Genomic DNA, 16,067 nt, shown 5'->3' with positions numbered 1-16,067 from the left:
AGGATGCAGACAAACTAAGCCTCGCAAATCCCAGGCCCAAGGTGCAGCGTGGAACAAAATGAAGAATGAGGCACATGGATAAACATGTCACAAAACCTGGATGTTTAGAGTGCGGCTTTTCATCTCAGATCTAATTCACGGAGGCTTAGAGAGAAAAGTTGTCATCACAGCTCAGTGGTGGGAAAAATATTGAAAAGGTAAAAGTACCAATAAGTATATGTAAAAAATACTCCACTACACATTAAAGGTCCTGCATTCAAAATCCTACATAATGGAAAGTAGTACATCAGCAAAATGTAGATCAAAAGTATTGAAAGTATTGAAATGGACTGCACCATTTCAGTGGTACCCGCAGGGGTTGGGAGTATCAAATGGCATTTTGAAATGTGTTTTAATGATAAAAAAATACATTTATTCATCATGTAAATACATACAGATTGTGCTGATCCCATTTAAAAGTCAGCCACAGACCTTTCCATGGGCCTGTCCTTAGCCTTGGGTTGGGATCATCCCCGAAGGCGGGCCTGCCTGTGGCTGAGCCATTTTAAACTGCTTTATATACAGCCATGCAGTTTACGACTATGGTTCCCAATCTAGGGGTCGGGCTCCTTTCAGGGGTCACGAGATAATTAATTTGAGCCATTTTGTTTTTCCCATGTTTTTGTGTCTTGGTGACAAATTGGAACAACATTTATTTTAAATTGGTCCAGTATTGAGCAATAGTAGCCAAAAAAACAGGGCGAAACAGGCTGCGATGTCAACAATTGGAGCATGTTTGTCAATTTACATCCACTAAAGGTGCTTGTTTTTGTCACTGACAGGTTCACATTGTTATTCTAAGTGTCTGACAACATCTTGGAAAGGGTCCCTACAGAGGTAGACCTTTTTGTTAAAGAGTAAGATCCTTTTTGTTCAACCAGAAACAGTGCCAAAATCACTCTCGCCAAACCCACCGGACTCCATTTAATTAAACAGTAATTCAAAGTTGACAGAAACAAAATAAAACTCACAAAGCCCACTTGGTTTGTCTTTCCACTGTTCCAACAACCACAAAATCTGGTTTGGTTAAAATAAACCCTTAATTCACCCAATTAGGTATCAAAATGTGCTGGCTTTATGCATGCATAAATTGGTGTTTATTTGAATGGACTCTGGTGGGTTTGGCAATAGAGATTTTGAGGGTTTCCTTATTGTTTAACCAGAAACAGTGGTTTAACAAAAGGGATCTTCCTTTTTAACAAAAAGTCTGTCTCTGTAGGGATCCTCTCCATAATGTTGTCAGACACTTTCAATAATAATCTGAACCTGTCAGTGGCAAAAACAAGCACTTTTAATAGATGTAAATTAACTGTGCGAACCTGTCCAGAGTGGTCACACTGCAGCCTGTTTTGTCGCTACCGGCTGCAGCAGCTTTCTCAATACTGGACCAGTTGTTGTCTAGACAGGTGGTTGTTCTCATTAGTCACTTAGACACAAAAACACTGAAAATTAGAGTCCAGGTTGGAAAATCTCAAACTTACCTTTTAGTGGAGTTGGAAAGAATTAAAGCAGGGTGGCTCTACACAAAGTTGTACTACATTTTTTTTTTACTTTTTCTTCCTAATCTTATGCAAAACTTTGCTTCTGCACCAAAAATATTTTGTTAGTTAAACCAGCTGAGAAATTTGGAGGGGATATCACTTTTTGGTGGATCTAACAACTCATAGATAATATGGAGTAATATTTGATCAAGATTTGTCTTTTAATTCTCATTTAAAACAAACCTCACGGACTGCATTTTTTCATCTGCGTAATATTGCGAAAATTAGGCCTATCCTGATCCGAAAAGATGCAGAAAAATTGGTCCACGCTTTTGTTACCTCTAGGCTGGATTACTGTAACTCTCTATTATCAGGTAGCTCTAGTAAGTCCTTAAAAACTCTCCAGCTAATTCAGAATGCAGCAGCACGTGTACTAACAGGAACTAAGAAATGAGATCATATTTCTCCTGTTTTAGCTTCTCTGCACTGGCTCCCTGTAAAATCCAGAATTGAATTTAAAATCCTACTGTTAACTTATAAAGCTCTAAATGGTCAAGCTCTGTCATATCTTAGAGAGCTCATAGTGCCATATTATCCCACCAGAACACTGCGCTCTGAGAACGCTGGGTTACTCGTGGTCCCTAAAGTCTCCAAAAGTAGATCAGGAGCCAGAGCCTTCAGCTATCAGGCTCCTCTCCTGTGGAATCATCTTCCTGTTACGGTCCGGGAGGCAGACACCGTCTCCACATTTAAGACTAGACTTAAGACTTTCCTCTTTGATAAAGCTTATAGTTAGGGCTGGCTCAGGCTTGCCCTGTACCAGCCCCTAGTTAGGCTGACTTAGGCCTAGTCTGCCGGAGGACCCCCCTATAATACACCGGGCTCCCTCTCTCTCTCTCTCTCTCTCTCTCACTCTCATCCTATTACTGCATCTTGCTAACTCGGCCATTCTGGATGTCACTAACTCGGCTTCTTCTCCGGAGCCTTTGTGCTCCACTGTCTCTCAGATTAACTCATATCGCAGCGGTGCCTGGACAGCGTGACGTGTGTGGTTGTGCTGCTGCCGTGGTCCTGCCAGATGCCTCCTGCTGCTGCTGCCATCATTAGTCATTAGTCATACTTCTACTGTTATTATACACATATGACTATTGTCACACATGTATACTGCCAGATATTAATACATACTTTCAACATATTGTACCACAGTAGCCAGAACTATAACTATAATATTATTACTTTCAATAATGTTGTTGTAAGCTACTGTCATTACCTGCATCTCTCTCTCTCTCTCTCTCTCTCTCTCTCTCTCTCTCTCTCTCTCTCTCTCTCTGTCTCATTGTGTCATACGGATTACTGTTAATTTATTATGCTGATCTGTTCTGTAAGACATCTATTGCACGTCTGTCCGTCCTGGAAGAGGGATCCCTCCTCAGTTGCTCTTCCTGAGGTTTCTACCGTTTTTTTTTTCCCCCGTTAAAGGGGTTTTTTTGGGGAGTTTTTCCTGATCAGCTGTGAGGGTCATAAGGACAGAGGGATGTCGTATGCTGTAAAGCCCTGTGAGGCAAATTGTGATTTGTGATATTGGGCTTTATAAATAAAATTGACTGATTGATTGATTGATAGATAGTAACTTATAACTACCATTTGTTGTAGTACAATATTGTCCTTATAGTAGCAGAATAGAAGTATAATGGAAATACTCAAGTTTGGTGGTATGGCACGGCTTCTGCAGTGATGCGGTGAAGAGGGAGCTGAGCCAGAAGGCAAAGCATTTGCTTTACTGGTCCTTCTACGTCCCAACCCTCACCTATGGTCGTAATCTATGGGTAGTAACCGAAAGAATGAGGTCATGGATACAAGCGCCTAAAATGAGTTTCGTTCGAAGGGTGGCTGGGCTCAGCCTTAGAGATAGGGTGAGGAGTGTGGACATCCGGAGGGAGCTCAGAGTAGAGCCGCTGCTCCTTTGCGTCCAGAGGGGTCAGTTGAGGTGGTTTAGGCTTCTGAATAGGATCTGGGCATGTCCAACTGGTGGGAGGCCACAAGGCAGACCCAGAAAACGCTGGAGGGATTACATATCTCATCTGGCCTGGGAACACCTTGGGGTTCCCCAGGAGGAGCTGGAAAATGTCTCTGGGGAGAAGGACGTCTGGGGTGCTTTGCTTGGCCTGCTGCCCCCACAACCCGGTTTCAGATTTCAGATTTTCAGCAGTTGAAAATGAATGGATGGAAATACTCAAGTAAGGAATCTCACAGTTGTACTTAAGTGCAGCAGTTGTGTAAATGTAATTAGTTACTCTCCACCACCTTCACTACTGTAGCCTGTAATTGGTGTCACTATGAGCAAATGCAGACTTGTATGGGTGCTTATGAAGAGTAAAATATACGAGACAAAGTACACTGAATTTTTCTTTTTGGAATTTCAGTGAATAACTTCCTCCTGTAAGACAACTCATGCAACTTTAAATTTTATCAAACCCATCTACATAATAGTCTTGTATTAATTTGAATTGGAATTTGAAGGGAATCCATTAAATAACTGCACAAGAATAATGACAGCTGTAAAAGAGGATAACGACTTCTGATGAATGCAGCAGATGGACAGAAATTAGTCCTCTGGGTCTTTAAAAACTTGATCTGAGATCTGAGCTGCCAAAGCCAGGACATTAAGGTTGTATATTTTTGTATAATTAATAAAAGAGAGCCATCCAATGTCTTTTCTGTGAAATAAGAAGAGAAATAAAAACTGAGCGTATCCATCCAGGTCTTATCTGGAGTTTCTCGGGCACTTTCTGACCTATAAATTCATGCACTAATAGCCCAGAGCTCAACATTCATAACCACTGATATTCTGAATAAGTTTTGCTCTTGATACATATGTATATTCACTTTGAAGTCGGGACTTTTATTTGTAATGAAACATTTCTTACATTGTGGTTTTGTGGTATCCCTACTGAACAGGGCTGTTGAAAGGAGGTCATGAGTTCAAACTCACCGAGTAGAATCTGCAACTTAGAGAAAATTAGCCTCAAGCCAAACAATCTAAATCTCATGAAAAACTAAAATATTTGAACCTCCTATATCATGGTCTAAATGTTGTTTTTAAAGTTTTCTATACACTGGTGTAATTCTGGTAGAGAATACTAAATAAGAAGAAAGTGGTATGTGGACTATTTTATATGCAAACTCCTTTTTATGTCGTTAAACCCTGGAAACTCTTAACAGCCATTACCAAAGACGTGATGAAAAGCTCTGAAGTAAGGGACTGTTCTTTACTTGTGAGAGGGGAGGGGGCAGTGCAAAAATGGGAAGGCATGTCAAATAATTTCCACATCCCCAGAGCAGTCTGCAATGCCAGGGATCAGCACCTGCTACTCGGAGGTTGGAAATTCCCAGTTCCCAGTCAGAAGTTTAAAATCGAATGCACCCTGAGATGAGATTTCCAACTCGGGAACTCTGAGCAACCAACCCCGACTTCCAAATTCAAGATGGCTGCCGGTCACATACATGGTGAGTAAACACTCTGCTAAAGTACTGTTTATAGCAATTTTATCTTATTTGTTTTACATTAGGTCAGCCTCATCTGCAGCATTCATCAGTTGGAGTGCACGATGGTTTTGAAGCTGTCTATACTCTGAAAGTGCAAGGGCAACAAAGGCTTTCTTGCGGGCGTCCATGTTTTTTTCAGACTTGTCCACCGTTGTCAACTAGAATGCAAAAACTGTTGTCAACTCGGAGGTGATGTCATTCCCACTTCCGACTTCCAACCTCCGAGTACAAAACAAATGCACCATCAGTGTCCAAGTATGCCAAGTTGAAAAGGTCAGGCACCTGATTAGGATGCCCCCTGGGCGCCTTGTGTTGGAGGTGTTCTGGACACATCCCACTGGTAGGAGGCCCCGGAGTAGACCCCAGAACATGCTGGAGGGATTCATATCTTATCTGGCCTGGGAACACCTTGGGGTCCCCCAGGAAGAGCTGGGAAGATGGATGTCTGGGGTGCTTGGCTTTGCCTGCTGCCCCCATGACCCAGCCTGGATGGATGGATGTCAAATAATTTAATAAGCACTGGGGAGAGACTTATGAGGAGGTTTTGCCTCTCTTAATGTAGCGTTAGTGTGTTAAAGATCGTCCTTTGTCCTGTGTTCTATTGCTTATCTTAACCAGCAGTGACCACTAATGGTCCATGATTTACCCCTGACAGGGTGTGATTCTGGATTCTTCATGTTTGTGTTGTATGGTCTGATTTGTTGTACTCATGACAACTGTCTGTATTTCAGTCTGCCCCTTGGGGACATTAAAGTTTACCTTACCTTACCTTACAACTTTAAAAGGAAATTTCGGTTTATTTCAACCTGTCTCCTATCGTCCTAAATTTGTTTCAAGTGACTAGTGACATAAAAATAATAGTTAGCATGTTAGCCGTTAGCCTAGATACAGCCGGGGCGCATAGTAGCGTCAGACCTGTTAAAACATAAGTGAACGGGCATACTTCAAGTGCAAAGTTAGTCCACTAAACAAGTTTTTTTTTTCCACAAAGACCGCCTCATATCGTTAGGATAAATGTCAGAGAACATATAGAAAACGACATGTAAATGTGTTGTCTTACCTTACTGGTGTGGTGCCATGTTTGTTTACCATCTAGCTCTGCTTTCCAAAGCGCAGCCGAAATATATCTCGCCAGCTCTAGATAAAGCCCAGCTGGATACTACTCCAGGTGGAGGTGTCTCGTCCTCGGTCACATCCAGACCTTGAAAATAAGGCTGCAACCGGTCCCATTCCTTGCAACAGAGGCATTCCTCTTCTGTGGGCACTGGCGCACAGCATTCACAAGTACACCACCAATCTCCAGAGCTACGCAGCCTTGCAGCAGCCATTCCTCCCCTCTCGTCCTCTACCTGTTGCGCCTCTCTCTCTCTCTCTTCCTCCGTTCTTCAATTTCACGAAGCTCTTTGTCAGTGTATTCTGGCTCAAATAAATAAGGGCGGCCACCAAACTCTGCAAAATCAAATTCCTCCTCCACAAAGTAGAAGTCTGGCAAAAATTCAGCCATTATTCTATAAATCTTTCATAAAATAAATGAATGAACTTTTCAGGCTCCTGTCCGGTTCTGCCTTCCAGCTGTTGCTGCTTGTTCTTGCGAGATTTCAGGCACGGTATGAGATCACGGCTTGTTCTCGCAATATTTCTGCCGCACTTTGGAAAGCAGAGCTAGATGGTAAACAAACACGGCAGCACACCGGTAAGGTAAGACAACACGTTTACATGTCTTTTTCTATATGTTCTCTGACATTTATCCTAACGATATGAGGCGGTCTTTGTGGAAAAAAAAGCTTGTTTAGTGGACTAACTTTGCACTTGAAGTATGCCCGTTCACTTACGTTTTAACAGGTCTGACGCTACTATGCGCCCTGGCTGTATCTAGGCTAACGGCTAACATGCTAACTATTATTTTTATGTCACTAGTCACTTGAAACAAATTTAGGATGATAGGAGACATGTTGAAATAAACCGAAATTTCCTTTAGAGTTTTAAAACCTAACCCCCCCCCAACCAAAAGTACACAATTTATCATAGCCAGAAACTGTAGAAACAAGAAATACAGTTGCTGGATTGTCAAATTTCCAACTGTCCTTGAACAGATTGTGGGACAAATGTCTCTGTCAGTAAAACACACAACTAAATCTAAGCTTAAAATAGTGATAGTTTGTCAATATCATTTTACTCTACATGTCTCATTTAAAGTTTTGCATTTTGTTTCCACAAGAGTGAAAAACCACAGCTTTTTTTCAACTTCTGAATTTCATCTCTGACATTGTAAATAGCCTATCAAAGGGTACATATTTAAACTCTAACAACTGGTTTATGGTGGAAGGGAGCTCATGCACTATCCTTCAGTCTCTCAGGGAGGCTAAAGAAAAATATTTCTAAAAGAAAAAAAAGAAGTCACACCCCAGCCACCCTCTCATCCGATAAGTAAAGAACAGTCCCCAAAATGATCTGAATGCTTCTTCCAACACTGTTATAATATTGTAGAAATGTATCAAATTAGTACTTATTGTGTATTTTTACCACCTTTATTATGTTTGGTACGTGTATTTTGACAGTACCTCAGTCTAACAAGCAGCACCAAAACGAAACCATCCCAAATATTTCGCCCACAGGGGGCCGCAAGAAAATCGTCAACAAACAGCACGTGTCAGCCTCTCGCTTGCCGTACTTGGCTCCGCCATTGTTTGACAGCCAGGTCTCGTTGCTAACCAGAGGCTTTCCTGGTTACCCCACTCAACAAGAAACAGCTGAGAGAAACTTCCAAGTGTCATGTGGATATCTGCAGGGCGTCTTTCAGCAGCACAGAGAGCATGGGAGAAGACAGACAGCACAGCCAGGTACTTTTCACAACTTCCTGTTTCACTTCTGAGGTGCTAACTTCCGACAGCTGTAGTTAGCGTTAGCTTCTCTCTCAGTAATGTAGCAGCTGGAAGTTTATAGTGAGGCTCAGTGTCGTAAAAGTTGAGTTGAGTTTGTGCCACACACGAAGCGCTATGTTTAGTGTCATCTGAAGCGCCATGTAGCCATGAATCTAGTCAAGTTAGCGGGCTTTTGTCAGGATACGTAACGTTATGTCAGCCGACTTATCTAACTGCTGTTTATATGAATGAGGAGTGTGACAGAGGAGCGTTGCGTTTAATGCAGCTGCAGTGAAAACACCTCAAGTAAGCACAGTTTTGTCTTTAAGTTTAATGCAAAATGAGTCATACTGCAGGTTAGTCCTGGGCTGTAGGTTTGTGCAGTTAAAGTGCTCTCCACGACATGTGAAACTAGTACTTTACTTGAGTATTTCCACTCTGCACTCCTTGTACTTGCTCCTCTAAATTTCAAAGGCACACATTGCTTTTAGTTCTCTACTAACGTTACATTTATTCGACGGTTTTAGTTAGTAGCAAAGTTGCTTTGCAGCTTTTGATTATTCATACCAAAAATAAATCAGCTAATAAATGAAGATGCATTGTTGTTCATCTTCAGCAGCTGCAACATGCTTTAATGTTATAACTAAGTAACATGTATGACTCTGCATAATGAATACTTTTACTGTTGTGACTTCAAATTTATTTTAATGTCAGTACTTATTTACTTCTAACACAGTACTTTATTAAGACTGTAGTATTGCAACTTTTACCAAGGCAATGTCTAACTAATTTCTCCACAACTGGTCCATCCATCCATTTTCATTTCAATACTTATTTACTTCTGACAGTTGTAGTATCACAGCTTGTACTGAAAGTATAGCTGACTACTTCCTCCACAACTGGTACTGTAATCGTCCCAACTATTTGCTTTGATATTCTCTCAGTGTTGCAGAGTAGGATTTTGTTCGAAGCAGCTGCAGTGAAAACCCCTCCGTTAAGCAAATTTTTCTCTTTCAACTGAATACAGAAATGAGTCATACTGCAGGTTAGTCCTCAGCTGGAGGTTTGTGCAGTTAAAATGTTTCTCTCCACTTCTCTTTGTCTCTAAGACAAATTACATTTACTCAAGTACTGTACTCAAGTACAAGTTTTAGGTACTGTGCCTCACTCAATTATTTCCATTCTATTCTACTTTATACTTTTTGTACTTTGTAGTCTCCTAACGTAAAATTAAGTTGACAGTTTTTGTTTGTAGCTTTGTTGCTTTGCACATATAGATTATTAATACAATATATTAATCAATTAATAAATTAAGATGCATTGTTGTGGATGAAGCTCCCCAGCAGCAAAGTAGTAGAAATAGCTTCATCTGTACCAGCTGCAACATGCATTAATGTTATAATTAAGTAATCTGTGTGACTCTAAAGTAGGCCGTTTTGCATAATGAGTACTACTTTTACTGTTGTTACTTAAAACATATTTTGATGGTGATACTTATTTACTTCTGACTGAATATGGCAAGACTGTAGTGTTGCAACTTTTACTGAAAGTATATCTGACCACTTCCCCCATGACTGGTCTTGTAATGGTCAAAACCTTTTTCTGAGATATTCTCTTTCACCTTTAACGTCCATTAATCAGTCTTACAGCGGGTTAGTCCTCCTGAGCTGGAGGTTTGTGCAGTTAAAATGCTTCTCTCCACATCAAGTGAAATTAAGTTAATTAAGTGCTTTACTTTAGTATTTCCATTCTATACTACTTCTTCTCCATGTTTACTTCTATTCCACTAAATTTCAGAGGCAAATATTGCACTTTTTACTCTACTAATGTTAGATTTATTTGACAGTTTTAGTTAGTTGCCTAGTTGCAGTATTCACAATATATTACAATGTATTTCGATGCCAATACTTATTTACCTCTAACTGAGGATTTCAAGATTTCAAGATTGTAGTATTGCAACTTTTACTAAAAAAAAGTATGTAAAAGTATGTCTGACTACTTCTTTCATGACTGGTCCTGTAATGGTCACTATTGGGAACTACTGTCTCTCACCTTTAACACACATTTTAGAAGTTGATTTTGTACTTTGTACTCTACTAACATGGCATTTATTTGACAGTTTCTGTCAGTAGTTACTTTGCAGACTTAGATTACTAATTAAGTATTTCTAGACTGTAGCATTGGTGCATTGGACCACTGTTCCTTTTATGGTCAAAACTGTGATGTAGAGCAGCGTTCAGGAAAGTATTTTGAGCACAGATGACAGTTGATTACGCCAATCATGGCAGTCATAGTGGCTGGATTTAGAGATTTTAATGTTTGAGATGCCTCCAGGTGGGAGACCCAGAATTATTATATAGACTCTATCATGTTTTGTACCTTATTTTTGGCAGATTAAAGCTATCATTTTCAAACAATATAAGGCTACACAGGCTATTATAACCAAAAACATGTTTGTAAAAGCCCACCATTGGTGAGAAAACTTTAATCTTGGCAAAAGTACAGAGAGTGTGAGAGATGTCGCTTTGTTGAGATTTACTTAAGGTTGACATCTGGTTACAGCGCTGACCTTTGTCTGGCACATACAGAGGACCAATTTAGGGCTATAATGCAATCAGCTGTGATAAGGCAGTGTATCACGACCTGTAAATGGTCCTGCTCTGGCAACCAGGTCCTGATCTGGACCACCAGTGGGCTGTCATTTCTGGTTTTATGGGGGTTGAGTGAAAGTAAAGTGGCTTTGCTGTGTTGGCCTTATCTTCCAAATAAAAAAGTAGTTAAATTGCACCAGTTTAGTACTCGACTATGATGCTTACTAACCAGTGTGATACAGTTGCCATAAATATTTTTTTTTAATTTTATATACTTTATTAATCCCGAGGGGAAATTCAATTACACACAGGTCCGAACACACACATGCACAAACTGGACCTATACATGCACTAAGTGGAGAGATGTCAGAGTGGGCTGCCCATGACAGGCGCTCAGAGCGGTTGGGGGGTTCGGTGCCTTGCTCAGGGGCACCTCGGCAGTGCCCAGGAGGTGAACTGGCACCTCTCCAGCTATCAGTCCATGCTCCATATTTTGCACCGGACGGAGACTTGAACAGGCGACCCTCCAGTTCCCAACCCAAGTCCCTATGGACTGAGCTACTGCCGCCCCAAATAGATACTAATAGTCATGGGATCATGTTAGACCTAATGAATATTTTCAGTACAGATCAAATTTTTGATTATCTCTCAGATTTAACAATTGATTGTTTAGTCGACAAACATACAGTACAGGCCAAAAGTTTGGACACACCTTCTCATTCAATGCGTTTTCTTTATTTTCATGACTATTTACATTGTAGATTCTCACTGAAGGCATCAAAACTATGAATGAACACATGTGGAGTTATGTAGTGTTAAAAGGTGAAATAACTGAAAACATGTTTTATATTCTAGTTTCTTCAAAATAGCCACCCTTTGCTCTGATTACTGCTTTGCACACTCTTGGCATTCTCTCCATGAGCTTCAAGAGGTAGTCACCTGAAATGGTTTCCACTTCACAGGTGTGCCTTATCAGGGTTAATTAGTGGAATTTCTTGCTTTATCAATGGGGTTGGGACCATCAGTTGTGTTGTGCAGAAGTCAGGTTAATACACAGCCGACAGCCCTATTGGACAACTGTTAAAATTCATATTATGGCAAGAACCAATCAGCTAACTAAAGAAAAACGAGTGGCCATCATTACTTTAAGAAATGAAGGTCAGTCAGTCCGGAAAATTGCAAAAAGTTTAAATGTGTCCCCAAGTGGAGTCGCAAAAACCATCAAGCGCTACAACGAAACTGGCACACATGAGGACTGACTCAGGAAAGGAAGACCAAGAGTCACCTCTGCTTCTGAGGATAAGTTCATCCGAGTCACCAGCCTCAGAAATGGCAAGTTAACAGCAGCTCAGATCAGAGACCAGATGAATGCCACACAGAGTTCTAGCAGCAGACCCATCTCTAGAACAACTGTTAAGAGGAGACTGCGCGAATCAGGCCTTCATGGTCAAATAGCTGCTAGGAAACCACTGCTAAGGAGAGGCAACAAGCAGAAGAGATTTGTTTGGGCCAAGAAACACAAGGAATGGACATTAGACCAGTGGAAATCTGTGCTTTGGTCTGATGAGTCCAAATTTGAGATCTTTGGTTCCAACCGCTGTGTCTTTGTGAGACGCAGAAAAGGTGAACGGATGGATTCCACATGCCTGGTTCCCACTGTGAAGCATGGAGGAGGAGGTGTGATGGTGTGGGGGTGTTTTGCTGGTGACACTGTTGGGGATTTATTCAAAATTGAAGGCACACTGAACCAGCATGGCTACCACAGCATCCTGCAGCGACATGCCATCCCATCCGGTTTGCGTTTAGTTGGACGATCATTTATTTTTCAACAGGACAATGACCCCAAACACACCTCCAGGCTGTGTAAGGGCTATTTGACCAAGAAGGAGAGTGATGGAGTGCTGCGGCAGATGACCTGGCCTCCACAGTCACCGGACCTGAACCCAATCGAGATGGTTTGGGGTGAGCTAGACCGCAGAGTGAAGGCAAAGGGGCCAACAAGTGCTAAACACCTCTGGGAACTCCTTCAAGACTGTTGGAAAACCATTTCAGGTGACTACCTCTTGAAGCTCATGGAGAGAATGCCAAGAGTGTGCAAAGCAGTAATCAGAGCAAAGGGTGGCTATTTTGAAGAAACTAGAATATAAAACATGTTTTCAGTTATTTCACCTTTTTTTGTTAAGTACATAACTCCACATGTGTTCATTCATAGTTTTGATGCCTTCAGTGAGAATCTACAATGTAAATAGTCATGAAAATAAAGAAAACGCATTGAATGAGAAGGTGTGTCCAAACTTTTGGCCTGTACTGTACTTCTAGAGCCCAAGGTGATGTGTTCAACTTGCTTGTTTCGTTCATCCAACAGTCCAAACAGACAAAGAATGTCAATTTGGGTTAATTTACCTTTTCGACAGCCCAACACTCATTAACCTGCAGCTAACCGGTTATTTTTGAGAAGCAAAGTGATGTAAAATACAAGAGGTGCCAGGGCTTGACATTGACACATGCCTGGGGCAAGTAAACTCTGTATTCAGGCAAGGGCATGTGCGTGTCCTCCTTTTTTTTTGCCCAGAAGCTAATGCTATCGGTTGTGCTAATCCAACAATGGCTCTGGTGCAATTATATCATTTTCACAAGCTTTGTAATCAAGCCTTAAACTGATAAATCCGACACTGAATGTCTTCTAATTATTTATCCATTTTACCGTGTTGAAAACTGTTAGTTATTAACCATCCCCACCAGCCATCCATGGTGCCTTGGGTTTAGTCTGTGGACCAATCAGAGGCTGTGTTCCTAACTTGTCAACCAATCAGGGGCTATGTGTCTGACTCTGTGTGTCTGTTGCTCTCAGGCAAATAGAGGGCAAGTGGCTGGGATGTGCCAGATTGTGGTAGTTTCCTCCAAGAAGTTGCATCATGGCGCTCCCAGGGGCAGTGGCAAGTATATCTGGTGGCTGCCCTGCCGCACCATTCCTCACAAACTTCCCCCAGTTATAGTGTCCTGTATGTCTTATTTTCCCCATCACTCCTGCGCAATGCTTGGTGGTGAGACAGACTCATGCACATAGCTCAGCTGGGAAAGATTAGCTTCAGCGATACAGTATGCAGTTGTTTTCAGATAATGTTACATTACAGACAATTGCTTCCACTTGTGAACGCAGAGTTTACTTGTTCCAGTCAGGGTTATTTAATGTTTAGTCATGGCATCTCTTGTTGTTCAGGTCATTATGTTTTTTTTAAGCTGTAAGTTGCCAGTTAATGGGTGTCGGGATGTCGAAAGCAAAATTACTTAAACTCACACATCCCTAGTATTTCATTGGGTTTTTGATTGTTTGAGAAACAAAACAAGTCATCTGAAGACAAGAAACATACTAGGCATTTTCCACTATTTTCAAAGTTTGTAGACTAAACAAATTGGTAATTGAGAATGAGGTTTGGCATGTTTGCTGCTGGACCTTTCACCCCAACATTTTGATCATTTCTTCGTTCCATTTTCCTTGTTTTTGTTATTTCTCTCTGCACTGTAAAGCACTTTGGATCATAAGTGTTGTGTTTAAAGTGCCTTATGAATAAAGCAGAGTTAAATTATTAGGCCTAGTTGATTATCAAACTTGTTTTCAATTAAGCTGAAAAACTAATTCATCAGCCAACTAATGTTTCAGCACTGGGGTCAAGTAGTAAATCGTTGGCTGTTAAAAAATCTGAGGAACGCGGCTCCGCTCTGTGCAGCAAGACAGTTTTATGAGCGCTGTGTGAGTGATATGGAAATAATAAGAATCACCATTGTGGTACTTATCTAAATGTTCAGACGACCAGCCTTTGATGAGGGCACGAAAGTGGAGAGCTCGCCTCTAAAAATATGGAGGATCATTACCGGAGACACCTCTGCAAATACATTCATTTCCAGAAGGGCTCATGATGAGGTGCATTTCTGTGGTGAGATTTGAAGGATTACTGAGTCATTAATGGTAACCTAATGCCAATGATATATGGGGTGTCATACAGGTCTGAAGATCTAAGTCCAATAATGAGCTAAAGCATGTCTTCCGAGGTATAATCCTAAATCTTGACTCCATATTTTGCTGTGAGAGGTGCTGTTGATAGCAAAGGTTAATCCACCTATTGATTAAAAATGGAGGATGCCATTTGTTCTGGCCCACTCTGAGTCCCTGTTGTCGGAAATACAACCAGAATCTGGGCAGGAGAGATGATGTTTGAGTCGCTTTAAGTGAACCAGCTTATTCAAGGGGAAGCAACTGCGTAGGTATTTCTGTCTGCTGCAGAGCTGTGAGCCAATATACATGATGTTTCATTTGGGTTTTAGTAATTTAATGTATTTTCTGTGGAAATTTTCTAAGAGCAACGTGGTGATTCGTTAAAGGACTGTGCAGTAGATGTGTAACTAGTTCATTCTTAATCAGAATGAAATATGCAACTATGCGTGCAGTCCTAGGTTTAATCAAAAGACCCTGCCTATGCCCTGTGTGCTGAAATGATTAGGAGATGAAATGATGTATTGATTGTCAGGAGATTAATCAGCAACAGTTTTGGTTATCAGTTATTTTTCAAGCAAAATTGCCAAACATTTGCTGCAGGGCTGCAAGTAGCAGTTATTTTCTTTATTGATTAGTCTGCCAGTTATTTTCTTGATAAATCTGAAGTCTATGAAATATCAAGGAATAGTGAATGAATGGCATTTAGAGTTTCTTAGAGGCTGTGGTGATGTTTTCAGTTCATTTTGTTTTGTCAAACTAAAAGACTAAAACCTTACAATATTCAGTCAGTTGTCATACACTCACCGGCCACTTTATCAGGTACACCTTGCTAGTTAGTGCTACTAGTTTGGACGCCCTTTTTAATTCTTGGTGGCACAGATTCAACAAGGTGCTGGAAACATTCCTCAGAGATTCTGGTCCATATTGACATGATAGCATCACACAGTTGCTGCAGATTTGTCAGCTGCACATCCATGATGTGAATCTCCCGTTCCACCACATCCCAAAGGTGCTCTATTGGATTGAGATCTTGTGACTGTGGAGGCCATTGGAGTACAGTGAACTCATTGTCATGTTCAAGAAACCAGTTTGAGATGATTTGAGCTTTGTGACATGGTGCGTTATCCTGCTGGAAGTAGCCATCAGAAGATGGGTACACTGTGGTCATAAAGGGATGGACGCGGTCAGCAACAATACTCAGGTAGGCTGTGGTGTTTAAACCATGCTCAGTTGGTACTAAGGGGCCCAAAGTGTGCCAAGGAAATCTCCCCCACACCATTACACCACCAGCAGCAGCTTGAACCGTTGATACAAGGCAGGATGGATCCATGCTTACATGTTGTTTACACCAAATTCTGACCCTACCATCTGAATGTGGCAGCAGAAATCCAGACTCATCAGACCAGGCAACGTTTTTCCAATCTTCTATTGTCCAGTTTTGGTGAGCCTTGTGAATTGTAGCCTCAGTTTCCTGTTGTTAGCTGACAGGAGTGGCACCTGGTGTGGTCTTCTGCTGCTGTAGCCCATCTGCTTCAAGGTTGGACGTGTTGTTGGT

General features: G+C 41.3%; 1 protein-coding gene across 5 annotated transcripts in view; it reads left to right on the top strand.

The window, feature by feature from the left end:
- Window positions 1–7,742: 7,742 nt before the first annotated feature.
- The window catches only part of enox2 (ecto-NOX disulfide-thiol exchanger 2), a 282,746-nt gene continuing 274,421 nt past the window's right edge, over window positions 7,743–16,067 (top strand). For 3 of the 5 annotated variants that reach the window (XM_078169457.1, XM_078169458.1, XM_033633104.2), the window contains exon 1: window positions 7,959–8,233. The gene's annotated coding sequence lies outside the window, so the exon portion shown is untranslated. Of the gene's footprint in view, window positions 7,907–7,958; window positions 8,234–16,067 lie in introns of those variants that run through there. The other 2 variants (XM_078169459.1, XM_033633105.2) reach the window with 2 other exon arrangements.

This window comes from Epinephelus lanceolatus, chromosome 7 (assembly GCF_041903045.1).
Source record: "Epinephelus lanceolatus isolate andai-2023 chromosome 7, ASM4190304v1, whole genome shotgun sequence".
Classification (NCBI taxonomy): Eukaryota; Metazoa; Chordata; class Actinopteri; order Perciformes; family Serranidae; genus Epinephelus; species Epinephelus lanceolatus.
Note: the sequence above shows the minus strand (reverse complement) of the source record. Positions and strands in the feature narration are given on the sequence as shown.